This window comes from Paralichthys olivaceus, chromosome 2 (genome assembly GCF_024713975.1).
Source record: "Paralichthys olivaceus isolate ysfri-2021 chromosome 2, ASM2471397v2, whole genome shotgun sequence".
Classification (NCBI taxonomy): Eukaryota; Metazoa; Chordata; class Actinopteri; order Pleuronectiformes; family Paralichthyidae; genus Paralichthys; species Paralichthys olivaceus.
Window position 1 is genome coordinate 4,530,894 of NC_091094.1, and position 15,098 is coordinate 4,545,991.

General features: G+C 42.7%; 1 protein-coding gene and 1 long non-coding RNA gene across 8 annotated transcripts in view; one reads left to right on the plus strand and one right to left on the minus strand.

Moving 5' to 3' along the window:
- The first annotated feature begins 806 nt into the window (after positions 1-806).
- LOC109635482 (plasma membrane calcium-transporting ATPase 1-like) overlaps positions 807-15,098 on the plus strand; it is a 78,353-nt gene continuing 64,061 nt past the window's right edge. For 4 of the 6 annotated variants that reach the window (XM_069532037.1, XM_069532045.1, XM_020096666.2 and 1 more), the window contains exon 1: positions 948-1,442. The gene's annotated coding sequence lies outside the window, so the exon portion shown is untranslated. Of the gene's footprint in view, positions 1,443-2,253; positions 2,559-15,098 lie in introns of those variants that run through there. The other 2 variants (XM_020096664.2, XM_020096665.2) reach the window with 2 other exon arrangements.
- On the minus strand, positions 10,474-11,657 carry LOC138411509 (uncharacterized). 2 transcript variants are annotated; one of them, XR_011244142.1, is made up of 2 exons: positions 11,414-11,657; positions 10,474-11,045 (listed from the first exon to the last, which is right to left on the minus strand). It is a non-coding gene; the product is annotated as an uncharacterized lncRNA (long non-coding RNA). The 2 variants fall into 2 exon arrangements; XR_011244143.1 differs by having other exon boundaries at positions 10,474-11,064; positions 11,414-11,614.

Genomic DNA, 15,098 nt, shown 5'->3' on the forward strand with positions numbered 1-15,098 from the left:
TGCCTATAAATCAAAGCAGTGGTGCTAAACTTGGGGTCTGTCCTGTGTCATAGAAAACAATTAGAAACAAGAAAACATCATCTTGCTCCTCAGATACTTGACAACTTACTTTGAATTATTGCAATATTATACTGACAATATTATTATGATGAATTGATCGTGAACTTCACAACTTTATTCTTGAAATATTTTCACTTCATTCCTGAAAGATTGTTATTTGTCTTAGGTTGTTACCACTTTCATTCTTTAAAATCAACGCATATCTCAGAATATTCCTTATTCACAAACCTACCAAAAAAACATATTAACAGGGTAAAAACGTAGAAACATTTAGGTCATGGGTTATAGGTGGAAACTTTATTAATATTTTCTTATATATATATATATAAATACACATCAACCTAATCTAGAAATAACTAGTACACCAAAAATATTGTGAGCCTCTTCTAGAGAAAGGCTAACATGACTTTTTAAAATAGAAATATGACAATTAATGACCTTTACCTTTGCTCTCACCACTGAAGGTGTTTTCCCTCCTGACAACATGTCTGATAAGTTAGAGTAATAGAACAGAATCAAATGATCTGTGATGAACCTCTGTCCTCACATCTCTCCGGAGCTGATCCAGATGTGGACCCCCCCTCCCCCCCCTCCCCAATCAAATCATGGATCCACCTAAAAAAAAAACAAAAAAAAACATGGTGGTTCCTCCCTCCCTCCCTCACCCTCTGCCTCACCCTTCCCTCGGCCCCTCTCCTCCCCCCTCAGCTCCCTCCGCTCTCCGGGCAGACTGATCCGGACGTGTCGGTTCTTTCTTTTTTTTCTTCCTCCGGGTCTTGTTTGAATGAGCCGGACCCCCTCACCCTCCTCCTCCTCCTCACCCCCGACCACCATCACTCTCTCCCCCCCCACCACCACCACCACCTCTCCCAGTCCCACCCACCCCCACACACACACATACAGACACACACACACACACACACACCAGTCACTTACTGGATCTGCTCTTTGTTATCGCAGCCTTGTGTGTGTGTGTGTTTGGGAGAAAGAAGAAGAAGAAAGAGAAGAAGGAGGGAGTTTGTTTTTTTCTCCTTTTTGACCGGATTGATTTCTGACTGAACCTGGATCTGGTTAGTTTCTCTCCGGGAGGAAGAAGCTGCTGCCGCCGCCGCTGCTGCTGCTGCTTCGGGAACCAGAGCCGACGCTGCTTCTCCCGCAGTCACACAAACTGCCCGGAACAAGGGCGACGTTAGCGAGGTTCACTCCTCTCCCCTCGCCCGGTGCCGTCTGTCAGCCTCCCCCCCTGCATTTCCGTCGTCCCCTCCGCCGCCGCAGTTGTCAACTTGGAGCCGTGCTGGGAAATGGACAAACCCCTCTGAAGTGGAGCCGCTGCCCGCCTCATCAACACAGCCGTGATTCGGACGCGGATTCCCGGAGTGGAGGTAACCGCTCTACCCCCGACTGTTTCTCCTTCTTTTTTTATTTCTTTAAACTTTCCCTTTCTCTCCACATGTGGCTAGAACACCGCTGAAGTGACACATTTACACCGGTCGTCCGCGCCGCTTAGCCGTTGGCTAACGTTCACTCGCCCGCAGCCTCCCCGCCTCGACACCGACTTTATTAGCAACTACAACCGAGGATTTTTTTTTTATTTTTCCACAGGTGTGAACGCACGACCGTCGCCCTCCCTGGCACCGCTGAACCTCCATTTTTCTCCCGCCTATCGTTTCATTAATCTCAACCGTGTCTCCGCTGCCGACCGGGCACGTTTTCTACCCGTCTACCACCTCGTCAAACGTCCCGGCAGTTAGCTCGGTCATACCCGCCTCCCTGCCCGCAGTCTGCCGCTGTCAAGGCTCCATTGGAAAAACAACGTGGACGCCAACTCGCGGTCGCACTGTTCGATCATTTTTTTGGGGGGGGGATCGATCACACCAGTAATCGATCCACATTCAGATGTTTTTAAAAAACTTTTAGACTCCGCGTGACACCGTGAGCTGCTTATCAGTTTGTAAAGTTGTCATTTTAGCCTCGTAGCGAGTCGGACGTGCGGTCGGATCCACGCCGAACGGAGACGCAGATTCGGTTTATTCCTGGCGTGTTGTTTAAAATGTGTGTGCATCTTCGTGTTTGCTGCGAAACGAGGAAGTGTGTTTTAAACATGTCAGATTCCGCATGGTGATTTTGCGGAGCGGCGACAGTATCGACTGTTGCAGGGGGGGGGCTCCGAGGCTGGAATCCTGCGGATGTCTGGAAACAGTTTGCTCACGGTCTCTGCCCACAGCGGCTTGTTTTCCGGGTGACATCCCCCCTGGTAACCAGTGAAAACACCCAGATCACGCGGGCTCTGGTGGCCGTGTTTGTTCTAAGGACACCGGTTGCTGCGGCTGCTCTCGTGTCTCGGCGGTGGAGCGTGTTCCCGGTGTGACTTGTCATTGACTGCGGCGGCTTCAGGATGAGCTTGCTCGGCTTGTTGGAGTGGTTTCCCCACATTTAGCAGTTTCTGTAGCACTTCTGCTTTCCACGCTGTCACAGTGACGGGCGGAAGTGAAGGAGAGGTAGGGATACAAATCTTTATCTTGCTCGTTTTTTTTTATTAAAATTTCAATTAAGGGACGTTCTGCTCGAGAAGAACCGTCCTTACGTCATCTGCCAAGATGGGCGGATGAACAGCAGCAGCAGCTCTGCTCCTTCTTTCCTCCTCTCCTCTCATTTCATCCACCTCCTCCTCCCCTCTGTGTCTGGGTGTGTCCTGCCTTATTGCGTTAGGAAGGAGGGGGGATCCCGCATCTTGGCTCATGGTTACTCCTCCTCAGCTTGTGACCTCCAAACGAGGGCATTGCTCCTTCTGTTTTCCAGGGCTGCAGATCCACCAAGCAGAGGAAGCTCTTTTGCAAATGAAATCAAACTTTGATGCCCGGTCAGAGTAGCAGGTCACATTCTTAGGTGGTGGTGATGATGGAGCAGTGGCACAGTGACTCTGTTGTTCATTCATGAGGGGGGGGGGAATGGCTTCTTTTGTTTTTCCCATATTTGCTCCTGCTGTGAGTCCACAGGTTTATGATTTGCTGCAAAATCTTGCAGGGTGCTTTAGACCCATTTGAATTTAAAGGAGAAAACAAATCAGTGATGCATTGATCTAATTCATAGGACAAAAGGCTGTCAGCCTGTCCGGGCTGTACCCTGCCTGTCGCCCCAATGTCAGCCCCCCCTCCCCGACCCTTGAAGGGTAAGCGATATAGATAATGGATCGACTGTGATTTATTGGACGTGTGTGGGTGCAGAGACCTGACAGATTCACTTAACGCCACCATGGATTCATATAATCACCACAAACTTCTTGAAAACCACCAGGTGTTTTTTGAGGCAATACAACAACATGCAGGGGTCTTTGTCTTCGCACGGGACAATGTATTAAAATTGACACAGTCCTATAAGGAATCCTTTATGAAACGGTTCAGCTGACGTGGTCCGTCACCCAGATCCTGATTCATGATGTCTGGTGATATAATTAGTTAATAGAGGTCTGACTGAACAGCAGCTACACTAATGGTGTTTGCTGTGCGAAATAGCACCTCTGCTGTTGTTCCCTGAAGGTTAACAGTTTAATGGAAGTGTATTTATATTTCATGAAGTTAGAGGTGGTCTTTACTCGAGGCAAGGTGGTCTCCGTGTGATTTAACTAAAGCTAAAAAAGATTAGTTGGTTGATTAAGATGCAGCAATTTTGATTATCAGTTCATCGTTAAATTAATTTCCCTCATAATTATGTTTTGGATGCAGGTCGAATAAAGCATCACATTAACATAATGACATCACATGATATGGGCATTTTTGATTAACTCAGATAATTCCCTTTTTTGCAGTCCTTCAGAGAAAGCCAGAATTAGGCTTCTTTCAAAATACATATCATTGTGAGTCTAAGCTAACCATGTTTTTAAATAACTTAATGGAAAAAATCCATTGGAAACATAAACACAAAAACCTGTTCTACTTAGAATCCATTTATCCAGAGCTCATGTCTGAAAATAGCTGTAGTCAGCTGATCTCATGATTTTAAGTGAAGTGCTCATTAAACTTCTGAACCTGAATTTGTCTTCCTGCTTCTCCCAATGAAAGACCACGAGTTAACGGTTAACACGTTATACTGAGGTGTTGGTGTCATAATGAATTCACCGCGTGAACCACGAAACTGCTGCAGGTAATCACATCACGCCGGTTTCTGGGCGTGCTGGCCACGCCCCTGCTGTTATTTTTGACTCTTAGCAGTTTTATATGTAAATTTTGAAATATATAAATCTGCCTGGTGATAGACTGACAACCTGTCCAGGGGACTGGAGCCCTCATGATACCCTGTGTAGGATAATGGGTAGGTGCAGTAAACAAATAGATGCATGATGCCAGCTGTGGTCTACAGTGGAAATTATCATAATGAGTAATGTCTGAGGAGAGTACAGCTTTGAATCTGATGAATATCATCAGGAGGACACAGTCAGGTTTACTTAGACTGGTGATGATGATGATGATGATGATGATGATAGGACTGCAGGCAGAGACAGATGCTGACTCAGGTTGCTTCTATATTACTATGTTTTCGTTTTGAAACTAAAACCACCTCCTCCCAAACAAGTATTTAAGCTCCATCTCAGTAGTAATCCCCACCCACAGTAACACACCTGGAAATGAAAACACGTGAGCATTCATTTAAACTCTGCTCGTGTGTGGAAACAGTGACTGGATATCAGAACAACTGGTATCTCCATCGTCTTTTGTGTGTGTTCAGTGACTGTGATCAGATCGAGTGCAAACTACTCTCCACGCAGAACAGAAATGATTTTATCTCTTCTATGTTCCTGTCTCAGTTTTTTGTTAACTTCATTGTAAAGCAGTGATTTTTACTACATTTTCTTGGAGGCCTTTTCAGTTACAAGCAGAAAAGAGGAGACTGTTGAGGTCTAGTTTTTTTTAATTTCTGTCTCGGTCTGGTTGCTGAAGTGTCTGGTCCAGACAGGGATGATGTGTGTTTTCCTCTCTGTCCATCACGTATAATGTGAGGAGCTGCAGTGGATTGTGGGTGACTGAGGTTGCTGTCTTAGAATAATCTGCTGATTGCTGAATGTTTGTTTCAAAATGGCATCGCCACAAAAAGCCCTTGCTCTCTGATTTTTATAAATGTTTTATTGAAATATACATCCCTTTATTGAACAGTTAAGACCAGGCCCCTGAAGTGCAGGGTAACATCCGCAGTGCATACTTTGGCTCGTTATGTGGAGGTGGTGTCGCTCTCCAAAACTGTCTGGGCAGTTAATCAGATTAAGAAATTGTTATCCAGCCACCAAATCGAAGCAGCAAACATGGACAGCGACCACTTTTTATTGCATATGTGTTTAATATGTGTGTTTGATGAGTCGACACCTGAGACGAACCTGCTCCGACAGTCAGACTGAAAGTGTGTTAGTGCGACCTCAGTGGTTCAGACCTTCAGACCCCAGATGGAGTGCAAACCCTCCGAGGCTTGATTTACAGATCACAATGACCTGAGTCACCCTGCGGCAGAAGAACGGTTTCCCTCTCTCACTGCTGAACTGTGTCCAGTCTTCTGTTAGTTTAACCGTTGAATGCTGGTGATATTCATGTGGGGATCTTGTTTTGATTATATGTGAGGATTATACTAACATTTTAATAGTTGTAACATGGCTCAGCTATTAGAGTTTTCATGGGATTTGTTAAACACTGGCAGGGACACAGAATAACATTAGAATAACTATTAATAATGATTGTTGATGCTATTGTCAGTATGTTTTTGTTATTGTTTCTGTTTCTGTCTGGTGGTAATGTACATATAATAATGATAATAGACTATCAAAGATGTTATGTCTTCACCCCTGACTGTTTGTTGGTAGGTTTGTATGTTTGTTTAACTGTTAGCAAGATTACACCAGAACAACAAACAGATGAATTACCACAGAGCTCAGTGGAAGGCTGTAGATGTGGATCCAGGGATTTTCACTTTCTTTAACATTGTTTGATTGTTTTTCAAAAGTTTGGCCATTTTTCCAGGGAATTATTCATAGATGTTGATGGGAAAAAGATCAGGCAGAGAACTGAGGTCTAGTAGTGTGTATAGTGTGCGGAGCTTGATTGACTTGTTTTTCTATTACCTGACTTTTTGTAGCTCAAATGATTAATCGATTGATCAAGAAAATAAAGTGCTGATCAATTGATGACTAAAATAATAATTAGTTGCAGCTCTAACATCAAAATAAGTTATGACGCAGCACATTTTTTGCAAACCCATAAAAAGAACTTTTATTGATATTCTTTTCCAATGAATGAATTACCTGTAAAACCACTTCAGCAAATCAATGCAGAAATCCAGTACATCTATCACTGTCATTTGGGCTCTTACAGAGAGATTAAAAGATTTCATACTTTGGTATAAACAGTAAAATCTGACACCTGATCAATTTACACAAACATTTCCAGACTCACTGTATCATATTGCTCCACCCTGGTTGGTGGGACACACCACTGTGACAGTGTATGGTGTCATTCACAGCAAGGACTGACTGAACCTAAACGTCAGCTACTCTGCTGTACGTGGAGGTTTTTAAAATTCAGTGAAATGTGGAAACCCCTCTGCAGACGGAATCCCTGCCTGTGAACCAGATCTTGCAGCGCACTGTCTCTTATGTAAGTCCACATCAATTATTAATGGACGCAGTGCAGCTGTGAGAAGCTCAGTCCTATATTTAAGATATGGATGGTCTCTGCTCAGCATAGCCTCACTATTTGTGGTTATAATAGGCCTGTTGGCCTTTATAATTATTTCATAATTCTGCTGGCAGGAAAGAGTTCATCCATACCCATCCAAATACAGCTGTGTGCAACGCTGTTATTTATTCATCATTTTCAAAATTTGACTTGGAAAGCTTCGAGTTACAGACTAACGAGACAGATTAAAACACAACAGAATGACTTTGGACATTTGTAAGTTATATGAGATGATGCTTATCAAAGCCGCAACTAATGATTGTGATCATAATCAGCTAATTCTCTCAATTGATTCAAACAAAGTGTTTTAGCGGTTGACTGCAGCTCATGTAAGGGTTTGTGTATGAATTGGTTTCTTTAATCTCAATGTCAGTGCACTGTCAAAAGGCAGGTTGTTGTTTCTGGTTTATTATTAAGGCTTCTCTCTGGTTCCAATGTCCTGTTTTAATTTGTTTTTAATCCAAACTAAATACTGTTCTCTTCCACAAATAATTTCCTCTCGCTTCTACCTCGCTTTTTACACGTATGCTCGTAAGCTGCAGTCAGTGAAACTCAACACGTCCACAGATGTGTTATAATCCCTTCCTCTCCTGGTAGGATTTTAATGCAGGTCTATCAAAATAATAACATGTCAAACAGCGCTTCTCATTTCATACGCTGAGAAAACGTTTATCCAGCATCACAAAAAGTGTTTCAAATGTAAACTTATGTGAAAGTGTCCGGGTTTGTTGACGATAGTTTAGCATGAAGTGAACACAATACATTTGGGAAACAGTATTGGACCGATGGAATTTGTGCTTTGATTTAAGGGCCTTTCAGGAATTTTGTTTATTATGGTTGTAGGAAAAAGGCCGACTTAATATATCAGCAGCCTGAAGCCCAACCCAAGGTGGAAGGGTTTGTCAAATTAGTGCCTGCCTTTGTTTCACTCCGTCTCACGCGCACCAGCAGAATATTCCACACGTGCAAAGTTCAGACCTGCTCGACGTGCAGCTTGTGTTAAAGTGCAGGTAACCATAGCAACAGAACGGATGCTCCAGGCTCTGATAGCAGTTAGCCGACCGATAAAACTAACCAACCCACGGATTAAAACCGACACTCAGCGCACTTTAAAGCACAGAGGAGGATTCAAAAACAGCTGAGCCTGGTTCCTTTGGTCAGTGGAAACGATGGAAGAAACAATAACGGACTCTAAGATGTCCACACAGAGACGATAATGAACTCATCATCAGTGTTGTCTGTGTTTTCATTGGACGTAATTGTCATGGGGACACCACGTTGCTGTGGGTTCACTGGCTTTTGGAAATATCCACACATGTGTCGTGAAGGCGTTGGCAGGATTGACGATTATAACTGGACCATCTGAAAGTGTCCTCCTGACACATGCTTACATAACGTGTGTGTGTGTGTGTGTGTGTGTGTGTGTGGTTTGGCAGGTGTCTTGTGGGTGGTAATGTGGGCGTTTATGTTGTTATGTGAGTGACAGACAGAAGGGATGAGCTGCAGGAAGGATATTCAGCAACAGCATCTTCTGCAATTCTTGATGATCTAATCAGTGGAGGTTGTAGCCTGTAACCTGAAATTAGATGAGCAGCACATATGTGTATGCATGTATGTGCATATATGCACAAACATTAGGTCCTCATTTATAGTTTTAACACTGTAAAGACTAGAAAGGCTCAGTAGAGCACAGACCTCTGACAAGTCTCTTTACATTATTCAAACTGCATCAAAACCTTCACATAGATGATGATGCAGATATGTGGACCCAGACTGCTGTCTTACCCTCCTGTGCATCCTGCGTGTGGTTTGCTGACACGGAAAAGCTGCCCTGTCTTTGAATACCACATTCAAATGAAGTTTACTGACATCCGACACAAAACTGGGCCAGTCCTGAGGTATGAACATGAACACGAGGCTCTGAATTCAAAGGGGACACAAGGATTTCTCTTCAGTAAGAAACTAAATGTGGAAGAAAAAACACTTGAGGAATGTTTTTACAGCTGATTTCATGTATCCTCCTGGCTGCAGTATGCACACACCGTACAAAGTGAGGATGTTAATGAGTAATACAATGACCAAAACATTAAACACGAAACTAACAACGTATTAAAGACTCAATAACATTCGGCTTACAAAGGAAATAAAACAAACATGTTGCAGTGAAGAGTTGAATTATAATTATCTCAATATGTGTGAGCACTGTTGTCACAAACATGTATACATTGACTATTGCTGATCTAAAATTCAAAGGGGACTTTGTCTGTTTTAGCTCCTTTTCCTTCTCACTGCTCCAACTTTAACTTTTCTCACCTCCTGAAGGTGAAGGTGCTGCTATGACACGCTCAGATGTGTGTTAATCCTGATGAAGCCGTCGGTGCAGAGAGGTGTTGAAGCTTGTGAATGTGATGAGCTGCAGCGTGTGTGTGTGCGTGTATGTGTGTGTGTGCATTTGCGTGGGTGGGTGCGCTGTGGGTTGTTACTGTGTTGATCTGTGTCATCAGTTGCTGTGAGGATCATATTATCTCTGGTATCTGTATGTCTCTACAAATTGATTTGTTGGTGATTGATCAATGTATTTATGGTTCAACAATTCACATTTAAAAGAACAGATAAAGCTTTTGTTGTTATGCTTATTGTCTGTACTGCACACGACCCAATGACACCACGTATAAATCCATTAGATCTGAACTGACTGAATGTCAGCAAACATGATTTTACACATTTAGTTTGTTAAGCTGGATTTATACTTAACTTCCTCACATGCTGTAGTTTGAGAGTGTACTGTAAGTAGCTGCTGTAGCTGGCTGCTCTTCTCAAATGTAACAGGAGATTTGTGCTACAGTGACCACAGAGATAAACATCTGTAAGAACTGTGTTTCCCCCTCTGACAAAAGGCTCACGTTGCTCGTCACTCTCGAGCACAGTGAATAAAACCGTGCCTGTCTCATAGTCATCACTGCAACATAGCTACTGCAGAGAATTTAATTAAATGGACGAAACAGCGACTGTGTGATACCTTCATTTTGTGTCGTGTCGACCCTGAATTATAAATCAAACCTCACTGCATTAGTCCTCTGGACATTGAGTGGGCGGCAGCAGGGCAGAATTCTGACCAACATCACGTGACATGTGTGAACTGATCATGCATCAAAATGATGATTGATATGGGAAGTTTAGCAAAATGACAAACAGCTGTGAACTGAGTGAGCTCCAGAGTAGTTTTATAATTTATGCATTTGTGCAGATTCTGTAGTCCTGTGTGTGTCTGTGTGTCTGTGTGTGTGTGTGTGTGTGTTTAAGGCTGGCAGCTTACTTGGCGTCCCTCTGCAGCATGTTAACAACTGATAAAGATAAGAGAATAAAGAGCGGGATGCTGCAGGAGAAAGACAGAGTATCAGAGAGCGTTTTACCAACACGCTGCCAGAACTGAAACATACAGTGCAGAGCTGCTCTGACTCAGCTGGTGGTTCATTATTTCATAAGCGGCAAGTTGTTTGAATCTAAATCTAATTTCCTTGCTCTCTGTGTGTGTTGCATTTTATTTTCTACTTAAATATTGCTTCAATGTTTTTCTGTGATCGTTCCTGAGCCTATTTGCTCCAGTTTCCCCAGCGACCCACAAAAGTGCTGTAGAAGATGGATGGACGTATAGATGTAGATGGTAGGACAGACAGACAGACTCAAACCATTGTACAAGTGTGCTTACATTCCCACTTTTACTCAAAGAAGAGCTTGGTACAAATATTATCTGTCTGAACAAAAAAAACTGTCAAATAAGAACATCTACAAGTTATTACCGTTAATACTGTTTCAATATCGATTATAATCCTGTTTTAAAAATGTCCCACTGGCCCCATGTGGCAGGTCTTGTGTCTCTTCCTTTAAGCTTAGGTCCTTGACAGAGATCTCCGATGTTGTTCCTGGAATCAACCAGAGCCACTCCCCCAGTCTGTGGGTTACAGCCCTGAGTGCTGCCATTACCACTGGCACCACTGTTTCCACATCTTCTGTAGCTCCACTCTCAGCCCTCGGTGTCTTTATGGCTTCTTGTGTTCCTTCTTCTTGCTGTTGCTTGGGAACGCTACATCTACCGGCCCTTCCTTCTTCGGCTGTTTTTCGACCATCACAATGAATCCGTTGTTTGACCATCGCCAGCTTATCCGTCAGGATCTGTCCCACGAGATCTCAGCTCGGTCTTTCTCATCCACCTTCGAATGTGTCTTCCATTTTGAACTTGGGACTTCTACCCCTCACTCGGTGCAGATGTTCCTGTGCACGATGCCAGTCTCTTAGTTATGGCGTTCCATGTATGCACAAGCATATATAGAATAGACATTTTTCATTAATGCAGAATTATATAAATCTAATATCACATCAATGACTTTTGTTCATTGATTTATAACATTATTCACAATATCCTAACACTGTCAGAGATATTTAAGGCAGAGCAACCACATTGTGAGACGTACAGCAATATCTGCCAGCTGAGTAATTAATATGGTACTGCAGGGGAAAGAAATCACCATATTGCTCCACCCCATTACATCCTGGAAAATGTGACTGTTTGTCTCATGTTTGTCTCTTCTGACGTAAAGTAAATATGATATTTGAAGACATTAAACCTATTAAGAACTCACATTAGTGTCCTCTGGCAGCACCATGTTCCATTAAGTCCTGTATGCACTGATGTTTGTTAAAGTCTGAAGGGTACTCGTATAGTGTAGTGTGTGTGTGTGTGTGTGTGTGTGTGTGTGTGTGTGTGTGTGTGTGTGTGTGTGTGTGTGTGTGTGTGTGTGTGTGTGTGTGTGTGTGTGTGTGTGTGTGTGTGTGTGTGTGTCTCAGAGACAGTCAAAAAGAGGCGTCAGTCAGAAGAGGAAATGAGCAGATGGAGGGCGGACGCAGAGCCAACAGGAAGTAGGGGCCTGATGGTTTCCTCATGTTGTGTTGGCAACTGTTAGGATTTCACTTCCCTGTTCACAACATGGCCAACAGGTGCTGTGTGTGTGTCTGTCTGTCTGTCTGTCTCTCTCTCTCTCTGTGAGTGTGTGTGTGTGTGTGTGTGTGTGTGTGTGTGTGTGTGTGTGTTAGAGAGAGAGAAACGTTTCAGTTCTTCACCTCAAAAGAACTCTCTGAAAATCAAGACCTTGAGAAGTGTTACAGGGCCAGTTCCCTGGACCATGACTAATTACAGTTTAAACCCAGCAGATGTGGAGTCAGGTTTAAATTACACACGTTCAGCTCAGTTCTGTCCAACTATTATCTAAAGCTGTTGAGCTCCTCTGGAAGCCGTAAAATGTAGTTTTGGTAAAAATGTAAGTGGAACAAAAGATAAAAGAAGTGAATTCAGTTCTGTCACCACCAGAATCTGATCTGACGACGTCACTTCACCCTCCACCACTGAAGTATTCCGTGGCAACAGCAGCACGTGTGTTCCATTCCAAAAGAACATCCTCTTCTTAGTCACTGAGGGGAATGTTTAAAACTCCGGGTAACTCTTATGGCACAAAATGACATATTGTGTGTGACTTTGTTAAAGGGAAACATGTTTTGGGGGCATGCATACTTTGCATACTTTCTTGGCTTGGCTGTGGGAAAGACCTTTTGCAAGATAACATTTCAAGGGTTATTCTCACTTCACCTCATTTTCAGTTATGAGGGCGTGTAAATAATCCTGGGACTCAAATATTCCCTCATATCTTTCTTTCTTGAGCGTATGTGTACATTTTATTCATTATCATCTTAAAGAGAAGAAACTTATAGATAGATAACTTGTAGAAATTAGCAGAAACCCTTCATTTATATACTTTATACTATTACTGCTCTATATATTTTTTATTTTACTTGCACAGAAAAGGTCAGGAAGCCACAACCCCGGTGTTGTTTTATTAATATATTTTATAAATGTTCATTAACATGTTTGTATTTTTTGTTTTTTCTTTCCCAAATTCACTGGGATGATACTGACCATTAAACATTTCAGTGAAAATATCCTCCTCCTTGGAGACTAGTTGAAAATGACCCAGTACATCGATGCCCATGTTTAGTGTTGTTGATGCATGAATATCTTGGACAATTCTCATTCTCTACTTGAAATGAAAAATTGAGGGACTATAGATTTTTTCATCCCAGTTTCTCAGAAGTAATTTAATTTATGACCCAGAAAAAATCCAATCTTATTGAATCAGAGTTCAATCAATATTAATATCCAGTGTTTTCAAATCGTCTTATATTCTCGGTGTATTTCATCTATGTATCTGTATCTGCTCGTATTTAGATTCATACTGAAGAGAAGGGGAGAGATGCACAGCCCTGATGCTGACTCATGCACAACACATTTTTGTAGTTTTCTTGTATTATTCAGGGAACCTCCCCACCAACACATAACACTCACATCAGTGGTTGTTTAGACTGCGTTGCCATGGCCCCATTTTCCTACATACTTTTAAAGCATTGCCAAAAGTGGTCATGAGAATAGGTGGGTCAGGATCTGTGGGGAAACCCTGCTGACATTCACTTCTGGTTCTCGTTCAGATTGTAGACGCAGCAGAGTCCCTGTTGTGGTTTGTTTTCTTTCCTCAGCGTCAGTCACATGTCGAGCTGACAACATGGAACTTGTGTGACGGACTCATTTCCAACCCTGCGCGGATTTCAGTCTTGGTCTGTGCTGGGAGAGCGGGGTCCCTGGAATGCAGTGTTTATGTTGTCGACGCTGGGCGTGGCTCCGTTTGGCCGCGGTGACTGAACAGTCAGCACGTACCAATTCATCACGGTGTGAGCACACAGAAACACACGGCTCAGATCTGAACATGCTCTGCTGTCACTGCCAAGACGCTCCATACTGGGACAAGCTGGACATTTTAAAACATAAAAAAACACCAGAGAGGAGCAGGGACCTGCTCACTCCTCTGCTGTTTGGAAAGATCTCAACCGTTCCACTTGAGTTTCTTGAACTCTAAACGTCATTATAACTCAGTGGCTTCTGACCCTGAGGAGCAGAATTAGATGTGGAGGGTTGTTCCTCTGACCTGTTATTCTGTCTGACACTCAGTACAGTCTAAGAGCCTGTGGCCTCAGTGCTGTGAGATCATGTGCTCAGTGAAACTGAAGTAGCTTTTCATTTCAAAGTCCTGTGTGTGTGTGTGTGTGTGTGTGCGTGTGCGTGTGTGTGCGCGTGCCTGCGTGCGTGCGTGCATCCAGCACAATTTCACACACCGCATGTTTTCATGTGACTTTGAATGTGTCATATTGTCGTGTTCAGCTTTTAACATCATTTACAGAGCTTGAACATTTTGAATTGATATCTCTGTGACGTTCAGACTGTTGTGATGAAACCAGTTGCTTTATCTTTTTATTCGAACAGGTTGTCGACAAATTGCTGGATCCGAGGCTCAGTATTTTACAGTTTAACCATAAACTTTCTTATAAATATGAAAGAACACAAATACAACCAAATGTTTAGAACTTGAATTGAGAAAATATATATATTTTAAATATACAATATAAACATGAATCTTTTCTGCATTGTTTATTCTGTAAAATAAACGTTTTCACATCAGTGCTTATCTCTAAGCATAAATTCTGGTACGATCTGTGAAAGACTAATATCACTGATTTTACCAACCAATAAATCAGTCGGACTTTAGTATTTAAATGTGGTTTCAATAGGAGATAATGTTGCCCAGAGCAAAATACTGAGTGTGTGTTGGTATTGAAGCTTTGGATTAAAGTGTCTTTAGCTAAATGTTTTATCGCGTCATGAACAGCTTAAGTTGAAGCACTGAACATTTTTTAAGAGGCAGTTGGTGTTTAAGTGCTGAAATGAGTCTCTGAAATTTGAAGTGTGAACACTGAGAGGAGAAACAAAATTAAATGTAGTGCTGACTGCTCAAACCAGTTGATTAATCTATTCATGGATTAAACTTTTTCTTCCCTGATGTGATTCAGTTACTCAAACTTTCAGCACTGATCCAACACTACAGCTTTTGTGGAGACACCTTAAGTTTTTTTTACCGTCCTGACAAACGCCACTGATCTGCTGTGATTGCTGTTAATGAGCTGCTGCACCCGCTGTCCTCTATTGGTGCGTTTACACCACAGAACTGTCCCTGGGGGTGAGGAACCTTTTGAGGACATCTGTTCCCCTACCTGCGTCTCCACCTGGACGAACTAAATGAAATTCGAGTAGGGGACAGTTTTATCCCAGGAGAAGTTGCTGCTCTGAAGATTCAGGAACTTTTAACGAAAACCCAACAAACATGTTGTTTGTCTTGTAGTTTGTGACGATCATTAAACAGGGTGAGGCAGCCAGAGAGATCTTACTGC